The following is a 10,903-nucleotide window of genomic DNA, read 5'->3' as shown; positions in this document are numbered from 1 at the left end:
ATTAAATGATAATAAATCTATTAGGAATTGACTAAGTAAAATGGTAATATTATGAACGAGATTATGATGTTATAAAAGATTATAAAATGTTTAAGATTTAGAACATGAATGTAGAGTTAATTGATGCATTGCGAAGATTCTTTTTATAAAATGATGATCAATAAATGCATAGGTTATAATTTGAACTAGAACATGAATATGGTTATGATATAAAATAATTAGGGTTATGAAATTTCTTTTTAAACAAAGGATTATGATTATTAACACTATTATTATTATTATGATTATGAAAAATAAAGGTTTTGAAGATATTGTTAAAATTATAAGTATAAAATAAAAATTACATATACACAAATATATCTAAATTACATAACTTAACTACATTAAGATTTGTATATCTAAAAATGAAAATATATAAATAAATAATGAAGCTTATAAATTATTAAAGATAACAAATACATCATTAATAATAATCAATAGAATTATTCGATTACAAGAATATGTTTTAATATATATATATATATATATATATATATATATATATATATATATATATATATATATATATATATATATATATATATATATATATATATATATATATATATATATATATATATATATGAATGATATAGGTTCGTGAATCCGAGGCCAACCCTATACTTGTTCAATGTCGTTCTATGTATTTTTACTACAAAATACATTAGGTGAGTTCATTTGCCCTTTTTACTCTTTACGTTTTTGGGCTGAGAATACATGCAAATGCTTTATTAACTGTTTTACAATATTTACATGCGTGAGTTTCATTAATCCCTTTTTAAATGCTTTCGCAATATATCTTTTGGGACTGAGAATACATGCGCTGTTTTTATAACTGTTTTACGAAATAGACACAAGTAATTGAAATTACGTTCTATGGTTGAATGATCGAACTGAATATGCCCTTTTATTAAGTCTGGTAATCTAAGAATTAGGGAACAGACACCCTAATTGACGCGAACCCTAAAGATAGATCTATCGGGCCCAACAAGCCTCATCCAAAGTACCGGATGCTTTAGTACTTCGAAATTTATATCATGTCCGAAGGAGGATCCCGGAATGATGGGGATATTCTTATATGCATATTGTGAATGTCGGTTACCAGGTGTTCAATCCATATGAATGATATTTTTTGTCTCTATGCATGGGACGTATGTTTATGTGAAATGAAAATATGAAATCTTGTGGTCTATTAAAATTATGAAATGATTACTTATGCTAGACTAATGAACTCACCAACCTTTTGGTTGACACTTGAAAGCATGTTTATTCTCAGGTACGAAAGAAATCTTCCGCTGTGCATTTGATCATTTTAAAGATATTACTTGGAGTCATTCATGACATATTTCAAAAGACGTTGCATTCGAGTCATTGAGTTTATCAAGATCATTATTAAGTCTATTATATTTGGATATATTATGAAATGGTATGCGTGTCTGTCAACTTTAGATGTAATGAAAGATTGTCTTTTCAAAACGAATGCAATGTTTGTAAAATGTATCATATAGAGGTCAAATACCTCGCGATGTAAACAACTGTTGTGAATCGTTTATAATCGATATGGACTTCGTCCGGATGGATTAGGACGGGTCCTTTCAATAACCAGTACCATCAGCATCACCACCAACAGCATCAGCATCACCAACAACAACATCTGCATTTCACGCCTCAACATCACACTCAGTACCTCGGATATCAACATCATACGCCCCATAGATACCAAGGAATATTAGTAATAATGAGTTAAGATATATTGACTCATTCTTCCTGAAGAATTATATATGTATACTTTATATATATATATATGGTTTGAAACAATAATAAATCTTTTCGAACTAATCTATTACGTGTAAATCTTAACTAGTATGTACTACTTGGTTAATTCATATCACTAATATGCTATAATGTACATCCTTCGTTAATGACTTAATGATCGTTAATCACTGCTTCAGCACAATAAACTCCATTTCATAATAAATCAAGTGCATTATTCAAATACATGTCTGATTTTACACTTCCATTTTCGATGTACTCGAAACTTTTTAGAAAACATTATTCGTGTCTTGTGAATTTCACAAGAATTCCACGAGCACCAACATCATATACCGAGGTATATCAATAACAATGAACGATGAAGTATTGATTCATAACTCCATTAAAGAAATATTCTGCGACGATTATGTAATCTCTCAAGTTTTGAAGATTATTTATTCTTGTTCCAACCGCAAATCAAATGATTTTAATATTATATTAACTCATTAAATCTATATTATATTTGAAGAATACATATATGAACGTATATCTCCATAAAGATTGTAATTAAAGTTCTTTTGTACAAACTGTTAATTGTGAAAATATTTTAACGGGTAGGTAATACCCGAGAAATATTTATATCTCACATTAATATGTTGCATTGTACATTCTTCAATTCTGATTCAATAAACAGTAACTATACTACTTACGTTCACAAGATATATGTATCCGTTCACTAAAGAACAACCATTTTCGTACAAATTCAATTACATATTCTAATTTTGACATATCAGAATCCAAGTAAAGCTTTAGCAGGTGTTATCTTCCTAAAGATTACTAAATTCATATATATATTCATTCGTATTCTATGATGAATTATCACATCAAACCACCGAAATTATCGTTCATTTCTTTTGAAATCAACAACGCCTATTCATCAACCATTAGATCCGTTGACGATTACAATCAGGGTTTAATCATCTAAAAATGAAATTTCTTGAAACCATCTCGGATTGATAACCAATGATTCAAATATGGCTGCATTAAATGCAGAGGAAACAGCAAAATTGTAGATGGTCTCAATGGCCAAAAGTTTTATAATAAAGAATGGTACGTTGAAAAAGCTCAAAAGAAAATTTGGAACTGAAAAACGGATTGAGCTAACCATGGAGGAGACCAAGGATAAATACAAGGACCAAACCCTATATTTAAAGAATCCAGGTAATTCTGGATCCGATGAATTCTTTAGAGAATATCTTGCTCCGAAGTCATGTTAAAAGCTTGCTGAAAATTTTTCTTCATCAACTTTCGAACTTAGAAATTCCAAAATATCATCATAAATATCCTCTATATTTCTAATGATATCATCATAACGATTCTTGTCCGCAATTAATTATCTCTTTGCGATATCTTTATCACATCATAAAGGAAACTGTATTAGTTTCTATATTCTGTAAAATTCAAGTTTAAATTATGAATGATTTGAAGAAGTGTTGGGAATTGAAGCATGAGTTAGTATAATATAATGACGTCAGGCCAACGTGATTATATTACAGTAAGTCATGCTAAATTTTTAATGGAAGATGATGATTCATAGACTGTATAAATCACCATTCGCCATGCTACACGACTCTTACATTCTATTTAACCTCTAAACATATCAAGAAAATATTTTTCTTAATGATTCGGTCTTTTCTGAATATTCTGGTAATTTGACAAATCAAATCGTGCTATTACCTTTCCTTTCTACTTTATAAATTATGATCATTCGAAACTTCATACCTACGAGTTCTGGACCATTATTCGCTTTACTTGAAGTCAGGAAGAAGAAACAAAAGCATAAAGCTCCGACATATAAGGGAAAATATAAAGCCCGATAACGACTCCGAAACTACAAACCGTGTATATCAATGCGTATAGCAATATAAAGACACGGGAGAATTAAAAATACTATAACCCCAAGAGCATAGTAGAAGTAAACAGATTCCTCTGGTGGTAAAAGAAAAAGAAGAATGACTGCATATATGGCCAATATAATAACAAGTATCAATACAGGATTGAGCATATTAACAAATCTTTTGGAAGTATGAATTTAGGAAGAAAGTATAGAAGTGGTGAAGATAATGAAACGGAAGAAGCTAATTTATAGCAAAATTTTCAAACATGTCAATCAAGGCAATTCACCGCATTTAATCAAAGAAATCTCAAAATTCCGTGAATACCAGAGAATCAAATCTTATAGATTACGAAGATTTCCTTTAATCCCTTGAATTCCGGAAATCAATCGTGACTACGTCAAAAGTTAAGGCGAACATTTAATTTTCTCATTCACTCTTTTACGATAGCTTCGTTTATACGCTTCCTATAATCGAATCGTTTTATCTATATTATTAAATAGTGATAAAACTTTATTTTTCAACTCATATTCATCATTAAGATATTCTTGTTGTAAACAATGATGATCTCTATCAAATTTCATGAATATGATTTCACGAACTCCTCTCTGTCTTATCTGCCCCAATTTTGTGGCATAAACGCTCAAGGTTTTAAATGAGCACAATATTATTCATAACATATTTCATGTATCTAATTTACTGAAATGACTTGTAAAACATCATCATTTTGAATGATCTCCGCATTAATAATAAAATGCACTTCGTAGAAGAACTTGTAGAAATTATGGTTTGTATAATTTTAATTCTTGAAACAGAACAATATTCTATCCGTTGGAATTCACGCAAGGCCCCGAGCATACCTGGAAACGTGAAAACCAAATAAAACGTAAATATCCTCGTCTATGTAAGAACAACACCGATTAATGGCAACAACTAAATTTCGGGACGAAATTTCTTTTAACGGGTAGGTACTATAACAACCCTCATATTTTCATACATGAATTGACTAATTCGACTATAGGGTTGTTATCCATACGTAATATATAATTAAATTTGACATTGATCAAATATTTATTTTTAGTCGACACTTTTTGTTAACTAAAGTTTACACTAATTATATAAAATAACTTTAGTTAATATTAATATTAATGCGTATTATATTTAAAACTATATGAAACATAATTATTAATTAAATGATAAGTTATTTTAATCATTATATATATATTTTTAGCTTATAAAAAAAGAGATTTTTTTTATAAATTAAATAATGAGCCCATGAATTTTGACTAAATATTTTCATAAGCAAAAACTTATTAAAAACATTTTTAACATGTTTTTATTTTTTGTCAAAATTGGCACCTTTATTTTATTTATATTTTTTTCTTTTCACCAACCATTTTTTTCTATAAATACCCAATTCCATTTCATAAAAACTTGTATCAAATCTTTGAAAAAACTCTCTCACAAACTTGGGAAAGTACTTGAGGTATTTTCTATATTTTTTATCGAATTGCTTTTATTTTTTTGTCTATTCTTTAAAAATTCGAATTTAATATATATAAATTATTTTTACATGTTATAATTAGTATTATAAGTATTATGATGTATAAAAATAATTTTGATAATTTATGGAATATTATTTATAATTAAATACGAATTATGTAGTATTTAAACATAAAAACAATATAAAATTCGTAATAAAATATTAAACAGTAATAAAAATAATTATAATTTTTTTTGAGATTATTATACTTTTATAAACAAGCAACAATTATAAAACTTAAATAAATGGGACGATTAGTATTTAAAAAGAATTTAATTTTGCATTATTCTAAACCGAGAGAAATAATAAAGAAAATACGAACTAAATACAAACGTGTATTAAATATTTTTATAAAATTTTTATATGATTAGTAGCATCACTAGATACTTAAAAAAAATTATTTTTAAATTATTTTTCCTATTTATTTAATTATAGGCCGATTACAATGGTTAAATAATTAGAAAACATTAAATAAATAATATTTTGATATAAAATTTGATTTAATAATTTTTATAACATTTTTACATAATATAAAACCTTTAAAAAATATAAAATTATTTATTTAGGTCGATTTAATATTTATTACCTAATTAAATTTGATTAATATAAACCGAGTATATATATAAAGAAAAGTGGGAAATAAATACAAAAACTTGATAAAATTATTTTTATAAAATATCCTACTTAATTGTATAATTAACTAAGTTTATAAAAATTATAAATATAATATTTAATGAATTAATATTCGAATTAACATATATTAGTATGATTTTCGATTAACATAAGTATATTACATATACTAAATTAATATTATTATTATAACTTACGGTTAATAACTAAGTATACTATATAATAAAGTATAATGCTGATAATATAAGTTAATAACAATACATTATTAATAAACACTTATTTTATAACTATACTAATTTAATAATAATAACTTATAGTATATAATATAAGATAATCAAATTGTTAATACATTAATAAATATAATATAACATATATAATAACATATAAACCTAAAGTGAAGGTTAATCAAAGATAATATACAATTCATGTGAACTTCATCGCTACTCATGGTCGTAAGTGAATGATGTATAGGTTGCCATTTATGGGTAAGCTTGTGGATCTCGAATGCCATGACTTAGATTCTGGTCAAGAGTCCTGGGCCCCTGGTTACATCTGGTTATTCCTGACTTATTTGATAGCAACGAAGTTTGAGTAAAGTTATACAACGTCTTGCTAAAAATTAACCCGAACTTTCTAAAGTTGGAAAATTACTATAAGTGGAAACTTTTCATAAATAGTAACCTTCCAAAAATGGAAATTCTTTAGTGAACCATTACTATCAATATAGTACTATATACTATTGTCTGTTAGGCAATGTCTGATCATACGTTCTATCTCTAGGTTGAGATCTCGGTCACGTCCTTCCGTTCAATTCTTTCGTGGAATACTCTTTTGTGCTACTAAGGTGAACTTCATAGCCCCACTTTTTACTATTTCATAACTGTTTTACAACTTTTGGGGTGAGACACATGCTTGCTTTATAACTGTTTTATGCTTAGACACAAGTACTAAATTGTTAACTATGCTGTCATGCTTTGATTCATGCTAAATCCCTACCGTAATATCGTCAATTGCTACGTTTAAATGCAAACTTAATTATTGTGAGTAGGCCTATTGAGAGTAACGTCTCTAACCATTCGACCGTTGGTCTTTGGTTACATAATAATGATTCCACGACACTGACAGTACAAGGTGTCATAGGGTAAATTGTTTAGTAGCGATATTACAAACTACAGCAACACTTTTAGATTGATATATCTATATTGATCAACTTTAAACTAAATCTTGTGGTCTAAAACTTTGGATATTATTTATAAACCTATGAATTTCACTCAACCTTTTTGGTTGACACTTTAAGCATGTTTTGTCTCAGGTGATGATTGAGCTAGCTGTTTGCAACTTTGTGATGATAGATTTGATGCTTGCATGGAGTCCACATCGCATATTATATTTTAGTTCATAAACATTTATTTTATGTTTTAATAATAATGTAAACATGTATTACTGCTTCCGCTGTTTTATTAACAAAGGTTTTATTTAAAAAGTCTCATATAGAGTCGTTCTCGTTTATACAACTGTGTTATGATATGATTGGTCACAATTACCCCTGGTCCATTTTGGGGGGTGTGACACCAAAATTCTATAAATTACGGAGAAATTTTCGGAAGATGTCAGGAAAAGTTTACAGTAACAGATACGCTAAGATATGATTTTTTATCTTTACACTATTTATGCAATAAATGAATGAAAACGTGTCTAGACTTAAGAATGATAAGCATGTAATTTTCGACAAGAAATGATAAGCAAAACTTTTAACATGCAGACACGGTCGAAGTCCAGACTTACTAATGCATCCTAACAACTATCAGTTAGACACACTCATGCAAGACCTGGTTCGCTAGGACCAACGCTCTGATACCAATTGTGACGATCGCTCCAAATCCATATGGACGAACACGTCATTCATCGATTTCATTGCGAGGTATTTGACCTCTATATGATACGTTTTGTAAACATTGCATTCTTTTGAAAATGCACACCATAAATGAATATTTAAATCAAAGGTTCTCAACATCTGATGATTTCTACATATAGACAATCACCGTAAATAATAGTTTACGATAGTACTTCCGTTGAAAATGCAGTCAAAATAAGATACATGGTGATGATTTGGTGAATGCAACGTTTCCTTGAAAAATATGCCATGTAAGACTCCATGCACATAGCTTTTCTAACATATAAGCAAACAGCGGAAGACTTCTAGGGAACCTGAGAATAAACATGCTAACAAGTGTCAACACAAAGGTTGGTGAGTTCATAGTTTTAATGTTTCGTATAATCAGTATATAAAGGTGAATCACAAGTTTTCAGTTGTTTCATCCAGAAACGTTTATCAAAATATTCTACGAAATTGAGCACCCTGGTAACTAAACTTAACGTATATATAATTTATACCCTTTGTATAATCATCTTAATAATACACGCAAACCAACGTGTACGCTTCTCAAATAGCATACGTCCGTTAAAAGGCTAGTGCTCTAGCTCGGACGGGGATATCAAGCCCTATGGATCCATATACTACTACTCGCGCCCACCAGTTCTTATAACTGGTAGTTACTAGTTACCAAAGCTAAGGGATTTTCGGTTCAAACTCAGTGTAAAATTTAGTATGTACTTGTATCCATTGCGTTTAAAATAAAGTGCATGTATTCTCAGCCCAAAAATATAGATTGCAAAAGCAATTAAAAAGGGAGCAAATGAAACTCACCTTAGCAGCACATAAATTCGTTCACCGAAATGTGACCGGAACTCAGAATACCAAATAACCGTAGATCTCAACCTAGAGAACATATGTTGGTCAATAAATGTCTATCAAGCTAGGTCAGGTCATAGTGTATCACAATCCTAATGCTCGAGATCGACATACAAAAGTTATCCAAAGTCGTTTCAAAAAGTCAATATGATTCAATACTATAGTTTTTATAAGGTTTAAAATATGATAAAATAATCAATTTTGACAATTGTTCAACAAAACAAGACGTGCCTTATATAAGGATTCATTTACTCGGCTGATAATATACAAAAATCCAATTTATCAATCTTATAAATAAGTTGTTTAAGTATCAATTGCGGATTCAAAAGCAATTCCAATTAACGTCAATCATAATTCAGTTGACCATATCTTTTAATTCGTTCATCGAAATTACGCGATTTTTAAATGAAAAGTTATTGATTTTTCGCCAGCTTTCCAAAAACATGCATATCATATACCTTTTATCAGTAATATATGTATTTAATACGTGACTCATCATAAAATGTTTAACGAGGAAATTTAGCATACAAGCATGCATAAATATATATATACTCGAGCATTAGATATGGATACACAATTAATATATAAAAGATAAGATATGAATGCTCACGTATCAATATTGTGATTCAATATTGCATGAAAGTACGTAGACGTAACTGAGATGATAAACACTAGGTTTGATTTGAAAACAATACCACGAACATTACCCATAACCTCCATGGCTATAACCCATAGTTTCCTTAGCTCTATCCCGCTCGAAAACTCATTTTTGAAAATAACCCGCTCATAACCTCGTCGTAATATTTTATGTAATAACAATAATAATACTAATACTACTAATAATAATAAGATTAATAATAAGATTAATCTTAATAATATAAATAATAATTATAATTATACAGAGGGAGTAAATGAATATTTGTGTGTGTGCTTGTGTCGAACAGAATGTCGAGTTTTATAGATGAATCCTGAAATCCCCTGCCATGCGATCGCATGGCTTGAAGGGGTAAATCCCATGCGATCGCATGGGTGCCCATGACAGCTCACAATCGTTTAACTTTTTGTTTGTCGACATAATTTTATATAATATATATAATATATTTAATTTATATAATTATTTATATATTATATTATATTTACGTGCATAGTTAACTTGTAACTTTTGTTCCGATAAGTCGTACGTCGTCACTCGACTTATGTCTCGGTTCCGGTTTTTCGAATGTCCCTTCGTACGCTGAGAAAACTTGTATTTTTCGTTTCGTGAGTCGTACCTTTGTCAAAAATTAGACTTAAATTATCCATAAACTATACCACTCGAGATGTAACTTATACATTTGAGTGTTTTGGTCATTTACTTCTATAAATCATCATCTCGTAGTATATACATATACATATATACATTTTCATTTTAAAATAGTGTTTACTGTAGCAAAGTTACTGCAGCAAAGTTTTTTTACTGTAGCAAATAGTGATTTTCGAAAACACTGTAGCTTTTCGGGTACTGTAGCAATTCAAAAATACTGTAGCAAATTAGTGTTTTACTGGTTCATCTTAAACGTTTTAGTTAACTTATCTAAATATCAATCTAATCAATAATCAAATGTTACTATCGTTTACTAAATAACTTGAAATCATATATATATATATATATATATATATATATATATATATATATATATATATATATATATATATATATATATATGTATATATGCACATTAAGTTATATATATATATATATATATATATATATATATATATATATATATATATATATATATATATATATATATATATATATATATATATATATATATATATATATTGTTCGCGAATCTTCGAGAACAGTCAAAGAATGATTGATTACATAAATATAGTTCCAAAACTTTCGTGACTCAACATTACAGACTTTGCTTATCGTGTCGGAAACGTTATAGATTAAGTTTAAATTTGGTCAGAAATTTCTGGGTCATCACAATTAACCAAAAAAACTCACTTTCACTTTATGTCACGATTACAATTATCAGTAGTTAAGAGCATTGGGAGTCGAGACTTTTGTTCACCGTCGACGAAATTGGGCGCTAGGGACGGTGGCAGCGTCGACTCCCTACCGGCTTTAAACCGGTGTTGGAGCTCGGTGTCGGGTAGCCGACGTTGGTGATTCTTTGATTTTTTTGAAATATATCCGTTATTCAACGGGTATATTTCAATTAAATATTTTTTACATTATCCATATTTCATCAATATAAACACATATATTTTTTACACAACCACAACACATTCTTTTCTTAA

Source organism: Rutidosis leptorrhynchoides, chromosome 8 (genome assembly GCF_046630445.1).
Source record: "Rutidosis leptorrhynchoides isolate AG116_Rl617_1_P2 chromosome 8, CSIRO_AGI_Rlap_v1, whole genome shotgun sequence".
NCBI lineage: Eukaryota > Viridiplantae > Streptophyta > Magnoliopsida > Asterales > Asteraceae > Rutidosis > Rutidosis leptorrhynchoides.
The sequence above is the reverse complement of the archived record's forward strand: the minus strand, read 5'-3'. Positions refer to the sequence as shown.